The following is a 22691-nucleotide window of genomic DNA, read 5'->3' as shown; positions in this document are numbered from 1 at the left end:
TAAAGCCCGAGATCAGTAAGTTAATCAAATAAGCATATGAAAGGCCTATTATTGCCACGCGCTATTCTAGGCAACTACGAATGGAGCAGTGAACAAAAGAGTCAAGAATCCCTAGCCTCGTGGAACTGATACTCCAGTGGGTAAAGTCAGACAGGAAACTAAAATGTATAGTATGCTACATCAGTGTTTCTCAAGCTTTAACATGTACAGCAGTGCTTTTCCAACCGGTGTGCCTCCAGAATTTTTAAAGTACGCGAAACCTGACTATTTAGGGGCCTTGACCACTTTTCCCCTCAGATTGTCAAATTAAAAAATGACAACTAACACCACAGAACATAGCTGTCCGGTGTGAATGAATAAAGATCACACTTTTTTTTTGTCAGATCGACAAAATATACATAATTTAGTTAGTTTATGTGTGCCATGAGAAGAATCAATGGGGAATCTTGTTAAAACGTTGATTCTGCCCTGGTCAGGTTAGAGCATCGTCCCGATATGCCAAGGTGGAGGGTTTGATCCCCGGTCAGGGCACATACAAGAACCAGTTAAAACCACAATGAGGTATCACCTCACACCTGCCAGAATGGCTCCTGTGGATAAACAAGCGCTGGTGGGGATGTGGAGAAAAGGGAACCTGAGTTCCCCTTTGGTAGGACTGCAGACTGGTGCAGCCGCTGTGGAAAGTGTCCACTTTCCTCAAAAAATTAAGAATGGCACTGCTGTCTGACCCAGCGGCCCCACTTCTGGGAATATATCCTAAGACTCCTGAAACACCAATCAGAAAGGATAAATGCACTCCTATGTTCATGGCAGCATTATTGAGGATAGCCGAGATCCGGAAACAGGCCAAATGCCCATCAGTAAATGAGTGGATAAAAAAAGCTGTGGCACATTTATTGACACAATGGGTAGGGAATACTACCCGGCCGTAAAAAGGAAGGAAATCTTACCTTTTGGGACAACATGGATGGACCTGCAGATTATTATGCGAAGTGAAATAAGCCTGTCAAAGAAAGACAAATACCATATGGTCTCACTTATAGATTCAATGAATAAAATAAACTGACGAACAAAATAGAAACAAAGGCATGGATACATGGAACACACTGACAAAAGATCAGGCGTAAGAATCTGCATTGCAATTGCAGGTCAAAAGCCACATAAAACAACAGGGAGTTTCAAACGTCCTGGTAAAAGGTAACACAGCTACAAACCGGATGCTGAGGTTTGTGAAAAAAACTCCGAAAACACTAGTGTTTTGAAAAGAACGTTGAAGCGCCAGATTCGGCAAGGCAACGTCCCCTACGATCACCACCCTGTCTGCCTTTATAACCGGAAAAACCAGGGGAGAGCGCGAACGCAGTCCCCCACTACCACAAATTATGCAGTCGAGTTTCCCACATTTGGGGAAATCGCAGGGGTCAGCACATCCGGAGTGCAATGGATAAGCCTCGCCCTGGGAAAACCACCTTCGTGATCATGGTATCTCCCCTGCCAGGTAAGTATGAGTTGCTCTGCCCAACGGCACCCTCACCCCCACGCACGCCTCCCTCTTCACACACGCTCACTCTACTCCACACGCCCCGGCACCCGCGCCGCCCCACAGATCCCGAGCGCCCAACGCTCTTGTCGCGACAACAACCCTGGGGGGCGCTTCCATCTCCGGATCGGGGACGTGGAGGCGCAGGCCGAGTGGGACCAGCAGCCCCTGCGCTCCTGCTCATCTGCATACGCCACGCCCTCGGCCTGACGCCCCGGGCGCCCCGTCTTGCCTTCTGAGCCGCCGGCCGCGCGACTCCAGTGGAGAAAACTCAGGAGAGATCTGCTCTGAGTCTTCCTGTTGAAATAAACATTAGTTTGTGGTTTAAAGTTAGATTGACGGGCTCGATTTTCTCACCGATTTTTTTCTAAAATTCCCCCCAGCGGGAGATCACCGTTTGGGATTCCAGGTGGTTTACTTTCTCTTTGGCTGCCTTGTGGCCTGGAGCAGGTTAGGGCCGGTTTGCTGCTATTTCTAGATATGATTCATTGAAAAACATAAATGCGTCAATATATGTAATATGCTACCTTTTGTCTAGGAAAAATGTGAAAATAGAAGAGACGCACACACACACACACACACAACCAAAATGACTGCTCAGCCCAGTATATTAACTTAGAAGCATCTTCAAGTCTAAGGAAAAGAACTGACACCAACACTAAAGTGTCCCACAGTAGGTTCGTTTTTCACACTTTGTGACGATAGCACATCTGTCACGATGCTGTGTGTGTTGTAGGAGTTAGTGAGGAAGGGGGGCTGGGAGTCCAGTGCGGGATGGGAGGGCGAGGAGGAAGGGTGTGGAGTTACCTGGGAAACTGGAACTGAGGATATCAGTGGGCTCATTATTATTAACATTATTTAATCCTCACCCCAGGATATTCTCTCCACTGATGTTTAGAAAGAGTGGGAGGGAGAGGGAGAGACAGAGAGAAACACCGATGTGAGAGACACATGGGTTGGCTGCCTCCCGCTGCCCCCGTCCAGGGCCGGGAGGTACGTGCCCTTGACCGGAGTGAAGCAGGGACCCTCAGTCCGCAGGCCAAGGTTCTATCCACGGAGCCACACCGGCGAGGGCCTCATTCTTTTCAATAGATCTGGATACGTGTAGGGAATGTATGGATTTCCGAGAGTCCAAGGCCGATCCACCTGTAACCATAAGCACACCCAGCGGGCTGCTCCTGCTTTCCAATGCCATTCCCCAATGAGAAGAACCAGGTCTTTGGAGAAACAGGTGGTTTCCAAGGAGCCAGGAAAGGGGACCCCTTCCCCGGATGAGCCCGGAACACGCTGAGCCAGGAAATAAGGAAACGCTCCAAAAAGTCTGTGAACATCGCCAAAGGCAGCCGATCCGCAGGGGCTCTCATAGGCCGGATCGGAGAACATTTGAACATCCAAATAAATAAAACCGGTGATGGGTTATAAACTACTGAATAACAGCCATGAGGCCGTATGAATTGTACACCACCAATAAATGTGGAATGAATGACGGAATCCATAATAATAAAAGCGTAATGTGCTAACTAGACCAGGCAGCCGAATGACCTCCTGGAAGTCCTTCCGGACGAAGAAGCCGCGGCGGAGGGGTGAGGCAGAGGTGGCTGCCATGGGGGCCGAAGCAGAGGCGGTTAGGGGCCATCAGGCAGGCAGGCAGGCGAACAGTTAGGAGCCAGAGGTCCCGGACTGTGAGAGGGATGTCCGACTGCCGGTTTAGGCCCAATCCCGCAGGGGTCCCGGATTGCAAGAAAGTGCAGGCCGGGCTGAGGGACCCCCCTTCCTTCCCCATGCACGAATTTTGTGCACCAGGCCTCTAGTTAGAAAATAAAGATTTGGCAATCATTATGCAAGAGTCGTCAACAGGTGACTATCGCGCTAAAGGTTGTTGAGGAACAGGATATTTACAAATTATCTTCATATTATCTTCAAATTATATCCACAAAAATTACTTATTAATCACAAAGGGCAAACCTGGTACACACCTCCAGTGGCAGACGGCTGCAGCACGGCCCCCCGTGCACCCACGTGCTTCTGTGTTGCCCTCCCATATGGACTCTGGACTCGGCTCTGTGACTTGCTTTGGCCAAGGGAGGGAGGGAAGGTTAGTAAATGTGATGGCAGCAGAGGTTGAAAAGCATGTTCTCTCTGGGACTTGCTCTCACTGGCTGACCTGCGGCCCCCAGAGGAGAAGGCGGGGTCAGCCTGCTGGAGCCTGTTGGAGGAAGCCTGGGTCAGTCTTTTGATGAAGACGAACCATGTCAGCTCAGGTCCCTGGGAGACTGCCCGGGCCCCTGCTGGCTGCCGCTGTTTGAGTGATTCCACTGGAGACCTGCCCAGCTGAGCCCAGCCAGAACTGCCGATCCAAAGAGTTGTGAGCAAATAAATGGTCATTATTTTAAATCACTGTTTCAGGGCACTTTGTTACACAGCACTGGGTAACTGATACACCACCTTCACCAACTAATCAATGTCAACACCGCCCACCAATACCTGAGCTCGTGACCTCCAGTGCCTCCAGATGTGGTGCCCAGAGGAGGACACTGCATTCAATGTTCAGGGCTGTTACAGTAAAGTACAGGCTCACCTCGTTTTGTTGTGCTTCAGTTTATCGTGCTTCACAGGTGTTACTTTTTTGTGTGTTTTTTAAAATCTTCATCCAAGGATATGTTTAGTAATGAGGCATGGGGGGCGGGTTGGGGGAGAGAGAGAGAGAAACATGGATCTGTTGCCTCCCGTTTGGGGATCGAACTTGTAACCTTGGCATGTGCCCTGACCGAGAATCGAACCCGAAACCTTTTCGGTGTGCAGGATGTCTATCCAACCAACTGAGCCACACCTGCCAAAGCACGTGTTGCATTTTTTTAAAAACCAAAGGCAAGACCATCCACCAGCATGAAGATTACGGCTCGCTTTCTGTGATGCTGGCTTTCTGGCTGGATCTGAACCCTCGTTAACTCTAAGGTAAGCCTCTACCACAGACTGGGTAGGTTAAAACAACAGGTATGTGTTCTCTCGCAGTTCTGGAAGCCAGGTATCCAAAATCAAGGTGTCGGCAGGCCACGCTCCCACCAAGACTCTGGGTAGAATCTCTCCTTGCCTCTTCCCAGCTTCTAGGGGTGACAGGCAATCCTTGGCTTGTGGTTACATCACTCCAATCGTTGTTTCTGTCATCACGTGGAGTTCTCCTTGTGTGTCTCCTTCTTCTCCTTTTTCTTCTTCTTCTTTAACCAGGCATTTTTGATTTTTTCCCCTTTATTTCATTTTAATTTAAAAAAATATATATTTTTTTGCTTGCTTTCAGAGGGGCAGGGAGAGGGAGCAAGAGATAGAAGCATCAGTGATGATAGAGAATCATGGATCGGCTGCCTCCTGCACATCCCACACTGGGGATCGAGCCCACAACCCGGGCATGTGCCCTGACGGGAATCGAACCTGTGACCTCCTGGTTCATAGGTCAACACGCAACCACTGAGCCACACCAGCCGGGCTGTGTGTCTCTCTTTACATGGCATTTTCCTCTCATGGGGATAACCGTGTCCTAGTGGATTAGGGACCACTCTCGCGACCTCCCCTTAACTTGGTTGTGTCTGCAAAGATCTTATTTCCAAGTGAGGTCACATTCAGAGGCACCAGGGGCTAGGACTTCAAAACATGTCTCTGGAGGGACCACGTCAGCCCGTAACAGCCACAAAATCACGTATGAAGTCTCTGTTTCAAATAGGCACTTGAACGTGATGATGAAGGAACAGGACAACCCCCAAGTGGAAGGATTTTCTACAGGAGAACTGGTCTCTAGTCTTAAAAAAATGCCTACAAAGAAGGACCTGGGAACTATTTCAGATGAAAGTAGGTTAGAGAGACACGACGTCCGAATGTAATACGTGGTTTTGAATTTTCCTTTGCTATAAAGGGCGTTATAGGGACAATGGATGAAAACTGAATAATGTCTGCAGAGTAAATGAGAAAAACATTGTACCGGGGTTACTTTCTTGATTTTGATCATCGCATTGGGGGTTAGGTAAGAGATCCCTTTGTTTTCAGGAAATACACCCGGAGGAAGGAAACTTCCCGAAACAACCAACAACAAACAGGATCTGCCATGGGTTCTTCCCGTCTTCTCGCAGCCGGACCCACCCCGCGCCCTGTCACCTCCAGCCCTGCCTCCTGCCTGGCTCTGCTCCGGGCCCCGACCCCTCAGGGAGGGGTCACCATCTAACCTGAGAGATGAGAGAGGAGTAAACGTTTCTTGCTAAATTGGTGACGAAACTCTGATCTCAGTCTCTACGTTTAACGGACACTGTGCTGCGTGTCGCTTTCGTTGACAGGAAGGCGAGAGCACGCCCGGGCCCTGACCCGCACCCTCGGTGGGGCCGTAACACCTGCCGGGCGCCGGGGGCGGCGAGACCCGGTCCTCCCTCCCGGGTCGGGGACTCGTCCCCTCGCGGCCACCTGCGCGCCACAGGCCGGGATCAGAACCCGGAGACCGGGCGCCGGGGACGTCAGGCCGAGGGCGTGGCGTATGCAGATGAGCAGGAGCGCAGAGGCTGCCGGTCCCACTCGGCCTGCGCCTCCACGTCCCCGCATCCGGAGATGGAGGCGCCCCCGGGGTTGTTGTCGCGACGGGCGCGAATGGCGCTCGGGTGGGTGGGGCGGCGGGGGTGCCGGGGCGTGCGGAGTAGAGTGAGCGTGAGTGAAGAGGGAGGCGTGCGTGGGGGTGAGGGTGCCGTTGGGCGGAGCAACTCATACTTACCTGGCAGGGGAGATACCATGATCACGAAGGTGTTTTTCCCAGGGCGAGGCTTATCCATTGCACTCCGGATGTGCTGACCCCTGCGATTTCCCCAAATGTGGGAAACTCGACTGCATAATTTGTGGTAGTGGGGGACTGCGTTCGCGCTCTCCCCTGGTTTTTGCGTGTTCCAAAAATAGAGATAACAGGTTTCTCCTTGGTGATCGTTACTTCCGGTGGGCTAAAGTTACTTTTTCAGTCCAAATTTGTGTGCTGTTTCTAAACTAACAGAACCCGGAGGATTTTGGTTATCATAGTCAAGATCATACTGTTTCCCTTTCTCCTTACACCTAATTTTCATGTTGCATGTCAGAAAAAGGACGGCATGGGTGGGGGCGGGCCTCCTGAGACAGCTCAATGTAAGATTCAAACTAGAATTGCACTCCTTGGTTCTAAGGCCTCGAGTAGCTAGCTCCCTGTTCCCAGGGCACTTTTTGTTTTAAACCCTTGTCGTGTCTCCCATTTTACTCTATTTTCTGCAGAGTGCCCCACTTCAAACAGGTCAGTTTGAGCCCAATTTCTATAGTTTGAGTACAAAACATCAAGGATGTTGAATAAGGTTTTCCAAATTGAATACGGTATCACCAGTGTGAACCTCAGGGGTCTACAGGCCTGATCCACTTACTTTGTTAATCCTCACCGCTTTCCAGAGGGCGTGGGAGCGTGGAGGGGGTGGAGGGGGTGGGGGGGGTGGGGGAGAGACAGAGAGAGAGGGAGAGAGAGAGAGAGAGAGAGAGAGAGAGAGAGAGAGAGAGCTTGCCTCTGGCGCGATTCCCACAGGGGGCGGGGAAGGAACCTGCAATCAAGGGAGCGCCCTGACCTGGACAATTGAACCCGGGCCCTTCCCCGCTCCGCCACTGAGCCACCTGGGCCAGGGCCTGACCTACTCTCTTTTGCAGCCTCTTCTCCTGCTACCCTCCTCTCTCCTGGAAGAAGCCCCTCACCGCACATTCTCCCGGTTCCCTCCCAACTGTTGACTCCCCCAGACCCTCCGGATGCCTGGTCCGCCCCTGTTCCTCCTTCTCAGAGCACAAAGCACCGATTTTTATCCTTTTTCATCTCACGGCATACAAACTACTAAAGTTCTGCAGCACACCATAAAATATATTTTTTTCCAGTCTGACAAAATAGAAAAAGGTATCATTTTGATTCATTCACATCCATGACTGTTACTGTTTGTTAGCTGTTGTCTTTTTTTTTTTTTTTTTAATTTGACAATCTGAGGTTAGTGCCCCTGAATAAATAGGCAGGTATGACATGTTTTAAAAATTCTCGAGACACAAGTGTTTGGAAATCGCTGGCAGAAAGCATCACCAGAGGGAAACCCTAGACTGTCCGGACAGGGCTTTGGTCTCTGGCAGTAGGTGTCTTCTTAAAAATACATTTTTATTATTATTTTTAGAGAGGGAGGGAGAGGGAGGGAGAGAGACACATCAACGATGAGAGAGCATCATTGGTTGGCTGCCTCCTTCCTGCACGCCCCACAATGGGCGATCTAGCCCGCAACCCGGGCCTGTGCCCTGACAGGGAATTGAACCGTGACCTCCTGGTTCATAGGTCGATGCACAATCACTGAGCCACGCCTGCCGGGCCAGTAGGAGTCTTTCCTTCTGCTTCACCGCTGTTGTGTCCCACAGCACAGAGGGTCAACAGATGTTTTTTCTGTGGCACACAACTCAACAGCAGTGAATCCAGGGCTGGCTGTTTTCATCAGGGACAAACAAGCATTGAGCTGTGGAATAGCCAATGTTTGTTCTGGAGATGCAAAGTAGAATCTTTCCTCAGGGAGTAACATATTCTTTACCGAGTTTGTAGGATTTGTTTGTGAGAAGACCCTTGCAAAGTGTGGTCGTCAAATCATTTCTATATTAAGCAACCCTCCATCCCCTGCCCCCACAGTGCTGCTTCCGGCCTACCCCACCCCCAAGTACTCTGCAAATGGAAGAAGCCACGGGATGTACCATCCACTCTAACGCCTCCCCCAAAGGCCACTGTGGTACAAACAGAGGAACTGTTGGGTAGGTATAGCGTTTTGCTCCGTACTTGCTATTTCTTGGCATTTACAGAGCATTTCACATTTCCAAAGCGCTGTACCAACATTTATTCATCCTCACAACACCCCTGTGAGGTAGGTCAGTATGTCTTGTGTAGTAGAAAGACTGAGGCAGGGAGAGAGGTCAAGTGAACCTGCCTGAGGCCGCAAGGGCACCCCGTGAAGGAACCCCACCGAATCCTGAAGCTTGGGCCCTCCATCCCTCGATCACCCGCTTGGTGAGCACTGCATGGGCATATTTCCACCAGGGAAGGTGACACGAAGGACAGAGCACACAGCTCTCTCGGGCAACAGAACAATCATCAGTTCAAACGGCTTCGGTGAACAGGAGTGAGCGAGAGAGTTCTTCAGCAGCACAGCAGCGAGGCTGGGAGGAAGGCCGATCATCCGGACGAGGCTTGAGGCGGAGGCCAGGCCTTCAGGACCCATCCGAGCGGGGACCAAGCCTGATGCCTGTGGTTTCCAAATGGGAGACAACTCAGAAGGAGACAGTGGGAAAAGCCAACCACGCCACCTGACCTTAAATAGGCATGGCATAACGCTCACCCACATTGGGAAGGCCAGGATGTTTGTAATGTAACTACTGACAGTTAGTAGCCTGTACGGCACCCAAACTTTACTCCACGTGTGTCTGTTTCTTTTCCACCACACGCGTTGTTCCCTATCGCAGACTTCCCCCTCTCCATACCAATCTGTACACTGGCATAACTACCCACTACCGGCTCAAGGGCACATGCCACGTGGGTCGTCGGCGAGCTGGGGATGGAATCCAGGAAACCATAGCGGGCCATGTTCTCGGCCCCTGGAAGTAGAAACAGCTGGCTCTAACCGCCTCTGCCCAAGTCCATCTTGTATGAGGTGCCAGAAGCACAGCAGCCGTCCATGGCTTTGTCCAGGGAAGGGGCACTGGGTCACTCTGAGGGGAAGGAGGAGAGCGAGGACCTGCTCTGTAAGGCACGATGGAGCAGCGGACTCAGCGGAGCCACCGCAGCTTTTAGAGTGAGGCAATGACCACAGAGTTAAAAGCCGTCACTGTTATCACCGTTTATTTGACAATCGTTGGTTTAGTCTACAAGTTTAAGGCAAACATACTAATGCATTTGCTTTTCTTCAGAAATCATACTTAGAAAGATTACATAAAGTCTGTCCCAAAAGTTCTAAGAAATATTCATTAATTAAAAATAAGTCTGATTAAGATGTTTTACCAGGATACATGAATGAACTTAGGTGGCATACAATGTTTCCTTAAAAACAAAATTAAAAAAAAAAAAAGGTAGTGGCAATCTTTATCTTGTTTGAAGAATGTATTTTGAAAGGGTTAAACTTGAGAAATCGCTTAAAGGTGAGTAAGGTTGGCAGCCGTAAGGAACACCATCATAAAACAAACAGAGTTACAGAGGCTGCTTTAGAAAAGGACTGACTTTGGGCTTCGGAAGAGGAGGAGCCGCAGAGCGGGAGGCGGGAGGGCAGCGCCCACCACGGCCGGCCGGGCTGGCAGTGCCCGTGGGCCGCCCGCTCAGGGTTTCCCAGGAAAGAGGTGAGTGGGTGCGCTGTGTCAGCTGTTCCTTTTGTTCCCAGTGAGCAGTAAATGCCGAACGTCATGAAGAAAACAAACATAAAATCTGAAGGAAGGCAGCCCTTTAACCCCGACGGCGGAGTGCGGCTTATGTGTCTCCATTTAACACAGCCAGGCAGTTCTGCAGCAGCTGTAGGTTGCCCTAAACAGGAAGGGAGAGCAAGCATGAGGTTCAAACACTTTGGGAGAGCCTCATCCAAAACATAAACTAGGAAACATCGCCCAGCTTTTAATTTGTTACAACACAGGAATTTCGGAAACAGCTACTCATTATACACAAACAGACATAACGTTACAGACTTTGTTTCACGAACAACATTTCCCACATACTACGTTCTTCAGTGCACTTCCAGCCAGACCCACATTAAAGCTCCGATCTGGCAGGTTCGAATGAGGGAGAAAGTATGCCCTTTGCGTCCAGGTCAAACTACCGAACACTTTCTGGCTGTAAGATAGGTTCCTAACACCGTCCTATAGCCATTAGCAAATAAAGTCGCTTAGCTATATAGCAGTTTTTATAAAAATGGTAAGATTACAGACAAAAGTATTGTATGAAGTTCACACCTAAGTGCCCATTTGTAAGGGGCCACGGGATGTACCATCCACTCTAACGATTGCAGTTTAGATAAAAACGGTGAGATTACAGACAAAAGTAGGAATTCACACCCAAGTACCCATTTGTGAAGCGCGGACACGGCCCCCCAAACCTGGAGACGTGTAACGACAAACAAGGACAGGGTGAGGCAAGAGCAGGTTTACAGTTGTGAGTATGTGAAGAACAGCTTGTTCTGATGTTATTATTACTTATAATCCTTGTATTGTTTTCCACACGAACAAATGGAAGCCTACTGTTGCCCCACTCTTTAGGTTACATAATGTATAAACGGGGGTGAAAGAAACCCCTTCCTTCAAGTAGAAAGTCAACCGAAATGTATAGAGAACGATGGAACTAGAAAATGACCATTTGGCAACCATCATATTACTATCAAAGTCAGCCCTGACCGGTGTGGCTCAGTGGATAGAGCGTCGGCCTGTGGACTGAAAGGTTGTGGGGTTCGAGTACCGGTCAGGGCACTGCCCACGTGGCGGGCTTGATCCCCGGTAGGGGTTGTACAGGAGGCAGCTGATCAATGTTTCACTCTCACATTGGTGCTTCTCTCTCTCTCTCTCTCTCTCTCTGTCTCCCCTCTCTAAAAATCAATATTTAAAAAGTAAAAAAAAACAACAACAAAAAAAACACCCAAAAAACAAAACAAAAACATAATAAAAACTCAGTTCCTCATTTGCACTACCCACATCTCAAGTGTTTGATAGCCACATGAGGCTAGTGGCTACCGCACTGGATATGGTGACTGAGCGATGAGGTACGAGTGGGAGGCTACCGATCGCTGTGTCTCTCTCACATCCATGTTTCTCTCTCTCTTTCCCTCTCTCTTCTGCTCTCCCTAAAAATCAATGGAAAATTATCCTCGGGTGAGGATTAACAAATGTTGATTCCTTTGGTGCTGGATCAATCTTTTACATTAAAATTTAGATGAAGGTATAAAAGGGAAGTTCATACAAATCAGAAATGTGCACCACTTTGTAGGAATAATTAGTTTAATGGTAAATTCTTTATGACCAAATCCATATTTTTAACGAAACAAGTGCTCTGGCTGAAACTAGCAAGCTAACCTCTACCAGCCATAAATGCAGCCTGCAGTTACAGTGTAAAGATTAAATGCTCGGTGAATAAAAAATTCCAGCGATCTGTTGCACATGTGAACATACCCAGCACGACTGAACTGTACACGTAATACTTCTTACAGACGGGCCCTGGCCAGTGTGGTTTGGTGTTTAGGGCGTCGCTACCAGTCAGGGCACATACCCAGGTTGCAGGTTCGATCCCTGGTCAGAATGTGTATGGGAGGCAACCAATGCATATTCCTCTCTCTCTCTCTCTCTCTCTCTCTCTCTCTCTCTCTCTCTCTCTCTCTCTCTCTCTCTCTAAAATCAATGAAAACAGCCCTGGCCGGTGTGACTCAGTTGGTTGAGTGTCATCCTGTGCACCGAAAGGTCACCCGTTCCATGCCTAGGTTGCGGGTTTGATCCCTGGTAGGGGTGAAAGCAGAAGGCAGCCGGTAGATGTTCACCTCTTTTAAAAAAGCGCACAAATCACCCAGGTTGGTTTGTCTCAGTGAATAGAGCGTAGGCCTGCGGACTGAAGGGTCCCAGGTTTCGATTCTGGTCAAGGGCACATGCCCATGTTGTGGGCTCGATCCCTAGTAGGAGGCGTGCAGGAGGCAGCTGATCAATGATTCTCTCTCTTCATTGATATTTCTATCTCCCTCTCCCTTCCTCTCTGAAATCAATAAAAATATACTTTAAAAATAAATACAGCCCAGCCAGTGTGGCTCAGTGGTTGAGCACTGACTTATGAACCAGAAGGTTACAGGTTCGATTCCTGGTCAGGGCACATGCCCAGATTTCAGGCTCGATTCCCAGTGTGAGACTTGCAGGAAGCAGTCGATTAATGATTCTCTATCATCATTGATGTTTCTATCGCTCTCTCCCTCTCCCTTCCTTTCTGAAATCAATAAATAAAAATATTTTAAAAAATAAACACACTCTTTCCATATGATCTAGCAATTGTGCTCCTTAGTATTTACTCAAAAGAGTTAAAAACGTATGTCCACCCAAAAACCTGCACATGAATGTTTGTAGCAGCTTTATTCATAATTGCCAAAACTTGGAAGCAACCAAGATGTCCTTCAGTAGGTCAGTGGACAAATAAACTTGGTACATCCAGGCAATGGACTATTAGTGCTAAAAGGAAATGAGTTATGAAGCTATGAAAAGACACAGAGGAAACTTACATGCACACTACTAAGTGGGAAGAGCCAGTCTGGAAAGGCCCAACTATACGACCTTCCGGCAAAGGCAGAACTATGGTGACAAGTATAAAGACCAACAGGGGTTAGGAGGAAGGAGGATGGATAGGTGGAGCACGGAGGATTTTTAGGGCGGTGAGACTATCTCAGATGACACTCATGACGGTGAATACATGTCATCACACATTTGTTAAAAATCAACAGAGCGTACAGCACTGAGAGTGAACTCTGGTATAAACTACGTTCTCTATTGTTTGGCTTCTTTCACCATCTTTTTAATTCATCCATGTTGTTGCTTGAATGAGACGTTCATTCCTTTTTATTGCTGAGCAACATTTCGCTGTCTGGCTGGCTATACCACCATTTGTTTATCTACTCACCTGTCGGTGGGCGTTTGGGTTGTTGCTGCCAGTTTTCAGCTCTCTCTCTATATAAAAGCCAAAGCGACCATTACGACTGGACGACCGGACGACCGGCCAATCGGCCGGTAGCTATGACGTGCACTGACCACCAGGAGGCAGCTCCTGCATTGAGCATCTGCCCCCGGTGGTTAGTACATTCTCACAGCCAACCTCCTGTGTCCAGCCAACCACCTGCAGTCCCTCCCCCCGATCAGCCCTGGTCACCAGCCAGGCCTAGGGACCCCACCTGTGCATGAATTTGTGTACCAGGCCTCTAGTCCTATATAATAAAAGCCTAATATGCTGTGTTCGATCAGTCGCTATGATGCTTACTGACCACCAGGGGGCAGACTCTCCAACTGGTAGGTTAGCTTGTTGCTGGGGTCCTGCTGATCAGGACTGGATGAGACGGGCCGGACATTCCCTGGAGCCCTCCTGCGGTCCCTCCCTGGCCCCAATCGTGCACCAGTGGGGTTCCTTAGCCTGGCCTGTGCCCTCTCACAATCCGGGACCCCTTGGGGGATGTCGGAGAGCCGGTTTTGGCCCAATCTCCACAGGCCAGGCTGTGGGACCCCACTGGTGCACAAATCCATGCACCGGGCCTCTAGTTACAAATAAAGCAGATGTGAACATCTGCGGGGACATATGCTTTCAAATACCTAAACTGAAATGACTGGATCATAGGGTAGTCTACACTTAATTTTTTTTTTTCCCAAAAGATTTATGTGATCTGAAGAGAAACCAGAGTATATATGCTTAATTTTTAAAGAAACTGTTACACTTTTCCAAAGTATTGCATCATATTTCCACTAACAGTGCAAGAAAGTTCCAGTTGCTATCATTTTTCTATCATTTTTAAAAATAGTTTATTGATATTTAGAGAGAGAGGAAGGGAGAAGAGAGAAAATCAATGTGAGAGCCCAACACTGATCAGCTGCCACCTGCATGCCCGACACCGGGAATCCGAATCGAACCAGGAGCCCTTCATTGTACGGGATGACCCCCAACGAACTGAGCCACACGGCCAGGGCCAGGTGCTATAATTTTTGTCAGAATTTTTCCATTTTAGCCATTCTAATTAAGGAGTATGGTGATATGGAATTGTAGTGTGTGTGTGTGTGTGTGTGTGTGTGTGTGTGTTTTAATTATTACAATTAAGTTTCAATTCTTTCTTGTGTTTACTAAGAGAGGTTGGGTTTACTTTTAAAGCCATGTTTCGTTCTAAAAAGTTTTCTATTAACAACTACATCCTATATAATAAAAGGCTAATATGCAAATTGTCCCTATGGGTGAGAGTTCGACCCACTGGGAGTTAGACGTGCGCTGACCACCAGGGTGTGGCGTGGAACATTGCCGGCATTGGTGACACGGCACTGGCAGCGGGTGGCAGTGGAGGCACTGCCGGCCCCAATGGGCCCTGACGAAAGCGGGACCGAGGCAGGATGGTGGAGCAGGTGAGCAGGCGGTGACAGGCCAAGGTGGGTACAAAGGGAGGTCCTGGCTGGCAGCCGGCAGATGCTAGGGACCCTACCCATGCATGAATTTTGTGCACTGGGTCTCTAGTATTATAATAAAACTAGAGGCCCTGTGCACGAAATTTGTGCACTGGGAGGGGGGTCCCTCAGCCCGGCCTGCACCCTCTCACAGTCCGGGAGCCCTCGGGGGATGTCTGACTGATGTCTGACTGCTGGCTTAGGTGGGGAGTGGGCCTAAGCCAGCAGTCAGACATCCTTAGTGCTGCTGTGGAGGCGGGAGAGGCTCCTGCCACCACTGCTGCGCTCTCCAGCCGTGAGCCTGGCTTCTGGCTCAGTGGCGCTTCCCCTGTGGGAGCGCATTGACTACCAGGGGCAGCTCCTGCATTGAGCGTCTGCCCCCTGGTGGTCAGTGCGTGTCATAGTGAGTGGTCCTTCTGCCATTTGGTCGATTTGCATATTAGCCTTTAATTATATAAGATAATGAATTTAAAGTCTTCAAAAGTGAACAATTCATTTTATCATGGCCCATCCAATGTAAATCATTTATAAGACTCAATCTAGCCCTGACTGGTTTGGCTCAGTGGATAGAGCGTCGGACTGTGGACTGAGCGGTCCCAGGTTCGATTCCGGTCGGGGGCATGTACCTTGGTTGCGGGCACATCCCCGGTGGGGCATGTGCAGGAGGCACCTGATCAATGTTTCTCTCTCATTGATGTTTCTGGCTCTCTACCCTCTCCCTTCCTCTCTGTAACAAAATCAATAAAATATATTTAAAAAAAAAAAAAGACTCAATCTGATTGAAAGCTTATACTAGAGTTCATTCTCAGTATTGCACATTCTGTTGTTTTTAACAAATGTGTGATGACATGTATCCACCATAAGTATCATCCAGAATAGTTTCACTGCCCTAAAAACCCTCTATGCTCCACCTTTCCTCTCTCTCTCTCTCAAATCAATAATTTGATATTGATGGTATATTTGCAAGTACCTTCAGTAAGTCCTCAGATTAAAAAAAAATTTATGTTGCTATGTAATGGAAGATCTAGCTTATTATTATTGTTATTATTATTATTTTTTATTTATTTATTTTTTTGCTCATTCTCACCCGAGGATATTTTTCCATTGATTTTTTTTTTTTTTTTTTTGTAGGGAGGGTGAGAGAGAGATGGAAAGACAGAGAGAAACATCGATGTGAGAGAAACACACATCGATTGTGCAAGCCCAACCAGGGCCCAGGCCAGGGAGGGGCCTGCAACTGAGATACGTGCCCTTGACTGGGCATCGAACCCGGGACCCTTTGGTCCACAGGCTGACACTCTATCCACGGAGCCAAACTGGCTAGGGCATCCTCAGATTTAAAAGTGTGTTTATAATTTGATAAGCATCACAGATCAAATGGAAATTTTCTGTGCAATATCTCAGTTCATAAATTAACTTTGATTTGGGAGTATCTGAGTCACTAAGTTTTCCATGCTTTTAAGATGTTTTTGTTAAATATTGCTTTGATTAGTAAGAGTTTTAGTCTTGTACCTAGACACATTTCTAAAAGGAAACTTGAGTTGCCTTAAAATAAAACCTCTCCTTGTTTTATGGATCTCTCTTTCTCTCACCTTCAATAGCGGACTTACATAGACCAAATTAGGAATCCTTTAGCTATACAACTGTTATTTGGGGGTTTTACTTTAATTTTGCAGGTATTTTACCAGACTAAGTATATCAAATTCATAAAAAAAGTTTTAGACTATATTGTACATGAAGTTTACAGAAGAAAATTTTCTTTTCCCCTGACTTACAATTTCTAAAAGGAGAAAAAACAAATCAGACTTGAACACATACTTTAGCCCTGACTGGGCGGGTCAGTTGGTTAGAGTGTTGCCCTGATAAGTAAGGCTGTGGGTTCGATCCCCGGTCAGTGCACACCCAAGAATCAATCAACAAATGCGCAAATAAGTGGAACAGCACATCCATGTTTCTCTCTCTCTCTCTCTCTCTCTCTCTCTCTCTCTCTCAAAATAATAAATTAAAGAAACAAAGAAAAATAATCATTTAAAATCAAGAGATAAATCACCATTGACAATCTTAAGTCTAACCACTTTAAAGAGATGGCTTTTTGTTAAATAGTTAATTTAAAAAACAATCAACAATAAAGTTACCTTAGCAGCTTGAGGTTCTCTTAAGTAATATTTTAAAAGGTCAGAAAATGTGAGGTTGGTCAGCAGACACTTGTGCTTCTATTTTCTAAAAATGGGGAAGAAAATTGGCATTTATTCTTTTTTTTAAATATATTTTTTTATTTTTATTGATTTCAGAGAGGAAGGGAGAGGGAGAGAGAGAGATAGAAACATCAATGATGAGAGAGAATCATCGATTGGCTGACTCCTGCATGCCCCCCACTGGGGATCGAGCCTGCAACTCAGGCACGTGCCCTTCACTGGAATCCAACCTGGGACCCTTCAGTCCACAGGTCGACGCTCTACCCACTGAGCCAAACCAGCCAGGGCGGCATTTATTCTTCACTTATATTTTACACTCAGTGTTTTCTTTCTTAATTACTGTAAATAATCTATAATAATGAAAGGGTAATATGCTAATTAGACCAGATGTCTTCCGGACCTCATTCCAAACATCCATCCTGACCAAGCCAGGCTGGAGGGAAGCCAGCCCGGGTACTGGGTGCCTGTGGGCAGCCAGAGGAGGGAAGCCAGTGCCGGCAGCCAGGGGAAGGAAGGCCGACTCTTGCACGAATTTCTGTGCATCGGGCCTCTAGTGAAAGGTATGAATAACTATAGTATTCATTCCTATGTAATCTGAGTTTCCTTTCTACCAGCTGTTACTTTTCTTTGTAACTCTGACACACAACAACAACAACAAAAAGATGAGGTCAAATGAAATTAGTGAATTTATGGAAGAACTCTATATTAGACTCAATTTCTTGGCTATAGAGTTCCAATATTGTCCTTCAGCATCACTTGTATTTTCTCTCTATTCATTTCAATGGCAATTGATATGCACACGTGATTTTAAAGTAATAAAGCTGGCAGTGGTAAACTACATAATTGAAACTAATCCATGCAAGGAGGAAACCAGAAAACATAGTCAAAATATTAACAAAATGTGTTTGAAGACAGCACGGCGCAATCAACAGATGTGGTTAGTTTAAACTGGCATCAAATGGGAAGTAGCCATGTCAGATTAAAAAGGTGAGAACTCACCCTAGCTCAGTGGTCGGCAAACTCATTACTCAACAGAGCCAAATATCAACAGTACAACGATTGAAATTTCTTTTGAGAGCCAAATTTTTTTAACTTAAACTTCTTCTAACGCCACTTCTTCAAAATAGACTCACCCAGGCCATGGTATTTTGTGGAAGAGCCACACTCAAGGGGCCAAAGAGCCGCATGTGGCTCGCGAGCTGCGGTTTGCCGACAACTGCCCTAGCCGGTTTGGTTCAGTGGGTGGAGCATCGGCCTGTGGACTAAAGGGTCCTGGGTTCAACTCCGGTCAAGGGCACATGCCTGGGTTGTGGGCTCGATCCCATTTGGGGGCTTGCAGGAGGCAACAGATCAATTATTCTCTCTCTTCATTGATGTTTCTCTCTCTCCCTCTTCCTTCCTCTCTAAAATCAGTAAAAATATGTTTAAAACAATGTGTGCTGGGTCTGAATTATTGTGTGTGCGCAGCCTGCCAACAAAATTCTTGTTTTATTTATATTTACTGTTTTTTAAAAATCAGAATCCTTACTTGCATATATCTGTAGAATCCTGAGTTCCTAAAGCATATAATGAAGAACCAATTCTATTGTAATCGTCTGCAGCACCTATGGAAAAAGGTTCAAGAATTTAATATATTTATTCTTTAATTCAAAAATACTGAGCATCTACCTGCCAAACAATGTGTATGTAATAGGAGATGGCCAAAGTCCACTGAAGGAAATGAGAAAAACTATAATACAATATGATGAACATTACATTAGAAAGAGGTACAAACTACTATGGGGCCAACAGAAACAGGTGATTTCACCTGAGTAAGTCAGAGGAGGATTGACAGACACTGCAGAATGAGTCTGAGCTTGTAGGATGAGCAAATCTTTACCAGGTAATGTGTAAGGAAGAGAATTTCAAATAAAAAGGGAAGCGCATGGGTCAAGGCCAGAGAGGCATAAACGAACATCGTACATTCAGAGAGCCTCCCGGGACTATGGCACTGACGGGTACAAAGGGAAGGTAGATGGAGTTGACCATAAGCATCTTTGAGTCTCAGGACACGAACAGACAACCAATACGAACGTGTCCCACAGTAGGTTTGTTTTTCATAGCGACATGATTGTAACACATCTGTCACGATGCTGTGTGTATTGTGGGATTTGACAAGTAAAGGGGGGCTGGGAGTCCAGTGCGGAATGGGAGGGCAAGGAGGAAGGGTGTGGTGTTACGTGGGAAACTGGAACTGAAGGTATCAGTGGGCCTCATACTTCCTAATAGACCCAGGTATGTGTGGGGAACGTATGTAGTATTTCCCAGCCCCATCCACCGAGGGGGCCTCCACGTGAAGACACCTGTAACAATAAGCACGCCCAGCGGGCTGCTCCTGCTTTCCCAATGCCATTCCCCAATGAGAAGAACCAGCTCTTTGGAGAAACAGGTGGTTTCCAAGGAGCCAGGGAAGGGGACCCCTTCCCCGGATGAGCCCGGAACACGCTGAGCCAGGAAATAAGGAAACGCTCCAAAAAGTCTGTGAACATCGCCAAAGGCAGCCGATCCGCAGGGGCTCTCATAGGCCCGATCGGAGAACATTTGAACATCCAAATAAATAAAACCGGTGATGGCCCGGCCGGCGTGGCTCAGTGGTTGACCTTCAACCTACGTGTGGGCCGGGAGGTCACAGTTCATTTCCCAGTCAAGGCACATGCAGCGCTGCAGCTGTCTGCAGCTGTTTGAGTGGTTCCACTGGAGACCTGGAGACCTGGAGACCTGCCCAGCTGAGCCCAGCCAGAACTGCCGATCCAAAGAATTGTGAGCAAATAAAATGGTCATTATTTTAAATCACTGTTTCAGGGCACTTTGTTACACAGCACTGGGTAACTGATACACCACCTTCACCAACGAATCAATGTCAACACCGCCCGCCAATACCTGAGCACGTGACCTCCAGTGCCTCCAGATGTGGTGCCCGGAGGAGGACACTGCGTTCAATGTTCAGGGCTGTTACAGTAAAGTACAGGCTCACCTCGTTTTGTTGTGCTTCAGTTTATTACTTTTCACAGGCATAGCGTTTTCTTCGTTGTTTTTTGTTTTTTAATCCTCACACCAGGATATGTTTTTTATTGATTTTAGAGACAGAAAGGGAGAGAGAGAGAGGAAAAAAGAAAACATCAATGTGAGAGAGAAACATGGATCGGTTGCCTTCCCTGGATCGGTTACCCTCTGGTCCGGAGGAGGGAGGAACCCGGGCGGCCTGCGAGCTGCAGCCGAACCCCGCAGGCCGGAGCGGACATTGCTGTTCATTTCATTCCAGAGACGTGCCACCCCGCCCCGGCCCACGCTGCGCACCGCGAAGGGACGCCTTGGCCGGATCTTCTGTCCCCGGGTTCCCGTCACGGGGCACGACGGGGTCACCATCTAACCTGAGAGAGGAGAGAGGAGTAAAACAGTTTCCTGCTGCCCTAGCCGGTTTTCTCAGTGTGTCCTGCGGGCCAAGGGGTCCGAGTCCAATTCCATTCAAGGGCCGGTGCCCGGGTTGCAGGCTCCTCCCTGCCCTGCCGGGTCAGGGCTTGTGCAGGAGGCATCCAGGGGATGTGTTTCTCTCTCTCTATGTCTCTCTGTCTTTCCCTCTCTCTCCCACTCTCCCTAAAACCAATGGGAAAATACCCTCGGGTGAGGATTAACAACAACAACCGGACAATTTCTTGCTAAATTGGTGACGAAACTCTGACCTCAGTCTCTTAAGTTTAACGGACACTGTGCTGCGTGTCGCTTTCGTTGACAGGAAGGCGAGAGCACGCCCGGGCCCTGACCCACACCCTCGGTGGGGCCGTAACACCTGCCGGGCGCCGGGGGCGGCGAGAGCCGGTCCTCCCTCCCGGGTCGGGGACTCGTCCCCTCGCGGCCACCTGCGCGCCACAGGCCGGGATCAGAACCCGGAGACAGAGCGCCGGGGACGTCAGGCCGAGGGCGTGGCGTATGCAGATGAGCAGGAGCGCAGAGGCTGCCGGTCCCACTCCGCCTGCGCCTCCACGTCCCCGCATCCGAGATCCAGGCGCCCCCGGGGTTGTGGTCGCGACGGGCGCGTTTGGCGCTCGGGTGGGTGGGGCGGCGGGGGTGCCGGGGCGTGCGGAGTAGAGTGAGCGTGTGTGAAGAGGGAGGCGTGCGTGGGGGTGAGGGTGCCGTCGGGCGGAGCAACTCATACTTACCTGGCAGGGGAGATACCATGATCACGAAGGTGGTTTTCCCAGGGCGAGGCTTATCCATTGCACTCCGGATGTGCTGACCCCTGCGATTTCCCCAAATGTGGGAAACTCGACTGCATAATTTGTGGTAGTGGGGGACTGCGTTCGCGCTCTCCCCTGATCTTTCTGGTTATAAAGACAGAAGTAAACTTAACTTGTCCAGAGATTTTTATATCGTTGGTTACTTCACGTCAGAAAGAGTTTTCCTTAAGGAATTACTGTCGTGAATTTCGTTTTAGTTTCCGTTTTGTACTTCCCTTCTCTCCCGGCTTTTAAGAACCGGGCAATCCCAAAGTGCAGGTTGGGAATGAGCTCGAGAAAGTTCTGTCCTGCAGAAGCTGCTCATTGTGTTCGTTACCTGCAGCCAAGGCTATCCTACCTATAGAGCTCTTTAAAAAAGACAGATAGAGCTAACTGTATGTATATATTGATTTCAGAGACAGAGGGAGATAGAAACACCAATGATCAGAGAGAATCATTGATCGGCGGCCTCCTGCACGCCTACCCCAACCCCTACTCCCATCCCCACCCCCAACCCCACCCTCCGCTGGGGATCAAGCCTGCAACCGGGCATGTGCCCTGACGGGGAATCGAACCGTGACCTCCTGTTCATAGGTCGATCCTCAACCCAGTGGCCTGAGGCAAACCAGCCAGGCAGTCTCTATTCTTTGGAATTGGTTTTGTATAAAATTTGAGTGAAGACGGACATATTGACAAAACCCAAAACTAATTTAATATATCAATAATTACACTGGAGCCCCTAACCAGTTTGACTCAGTGGATAGAGCATCGGCCTGCGGACTGAAGGGTCCCAGGTTCGATTCCGGTCAAGGGCATGTACCTTGGTTGCAGGCACATCCACAGTAGGGGGTGTGCAGGAGGCAGCTGATCGATGTTTCTCTCCCATCGACGTTTCTAACTCTCCCTTCCTCTCTGTAAAAAATCAATAAAATAATTTTTTTAAAAAAATAATTACACTGGAATACACAAATAATAAATTTTTGGTAAATAATTTTATATATTATTTAATATTAACCTGCTCAAGTACATTTTAAAAGTCTAGTTTTTTCCATTCACTTTTGGAATATTTCTCTTCTGATTTCAGTAGCATTTTATGTATGGGAACTTGTAGAGAATTTAGATGTCAAAAATAGTTTCTATTCTTGCCTTGCTTTGTGTAGCCTTTTTGGACTCAGAATTTTCATTATTTAAATACCAGTTTGAGAAACCAGTTTTCAGTGAAAAATATAGTTTTGCCTCCTCTGTCATTTTTTTTTAAAGTATATTACTTTTATTGATTTCAGAGGAAAGGAGAGGGAGAGCTAGAAATATCAATGATGAGCCCTGACCGGTTTGGCTCAGTGGATAGAGTGTCGGCCTGTGGATCAAAGGGTCCCAGGTTCGAGTCCGGTCAAGGGCATGTACCTTGGTTTTGGGTGTATGCCCAGTGGGGGGTGTGCAGGAGGCAGCTGATCAGTTTCTCTCTCATCAATGTTTCTAACTCTCTATCCCTTTCCCTTCCTCTCTTTAAAAAAATCAACAAAATAT

At 48.0% G+C, this 22691-nt stretch overlaps 1 long non-coding RNA gene and 3 other non-coding genes across 5 annotated transcripts; 2 read left to right on the top strand and 2 right to left on the bottom strand.

Annotated features, from left to right (window-relative positions):
* Positions 1 to 1342: 1342 nt before the first annotated feature.
* On the bottom strand, positions 1343 to 1506 carry LOC114229920 (U1 spliceosomal RNA). The gene has a single exon (XR_003615798.1). It is a non-coding gene; the product is annotated as a U1 spliceosomal RNA (small nuclear RNA).
* Positions 1507 to 6276: 4770 nt separating this feature from the next.
* LOC129149210 (U1 spliceosomal RNA) lies at positions 6277 to 6440 on the top strand. Its single transcript, XR_008556204.1, has one exon. It is a non-coding gene; the product is annotated as a U1 spliceosomal RNA (small nuclear RNA).
* A 2965-nt stretch (positions 6441 to 9405) lies between these two features.
* On the bottom strand, positions 9406 to 20598 carry LOC129149175 (uncharacterized). 2 transcript variants are annotated; one of them, XR_008556162.1, is made up of 4 exons: positions 19925 to 20598; positions 18440 to 18515; positions 16852 to 16936; positions 9406 to 10094 (listed from the first exon to the last, which is right to left on the bottom strand). It is a non-coding gene; the product is annotated as an uncharacterized LOC129149175 (long non-coding RNA). The 2 variants fall into 2 exon arrangements; XR_008556163.1 differs by lacking the exon at positions 19925 to 20598 and adding an exon at positions 19131 to 19240.
* Positions 20599 to 21099: 501 nt separating this feature from the next.
* On the top strand, positions 21100 to 21263 carry LOC129149197 (U1 spliceosomal RNA). Its single transcript, XR_008556193.1, has one exon. It is a non-coding gene; the product is annotated as a U1 spliceosomal RNA (small nuclear RNA).
* The last annotated feature ends 1428 nt before the right edge of the window (positions 21264 to 22691 follow it).

Source organism: Eptesicus fuscus, chromosome 5, assembly GCF_027574615.1.
Source record: "Eptesicus fuscus isolate TK198812 chromosome 5, DD_ASM_mEF_20220401, whole genome shotgun sequence".
NCBI classification, from domain to species: Eukaryota; Metazoa; Chordata; class Mammalia; order Chiroptera; family Vespertilionidae; genus Eptesicus; species Eptesicus fuscus.
This window is presented reverse-complemented; position numbering and strand designations above follow the sequence as displayed.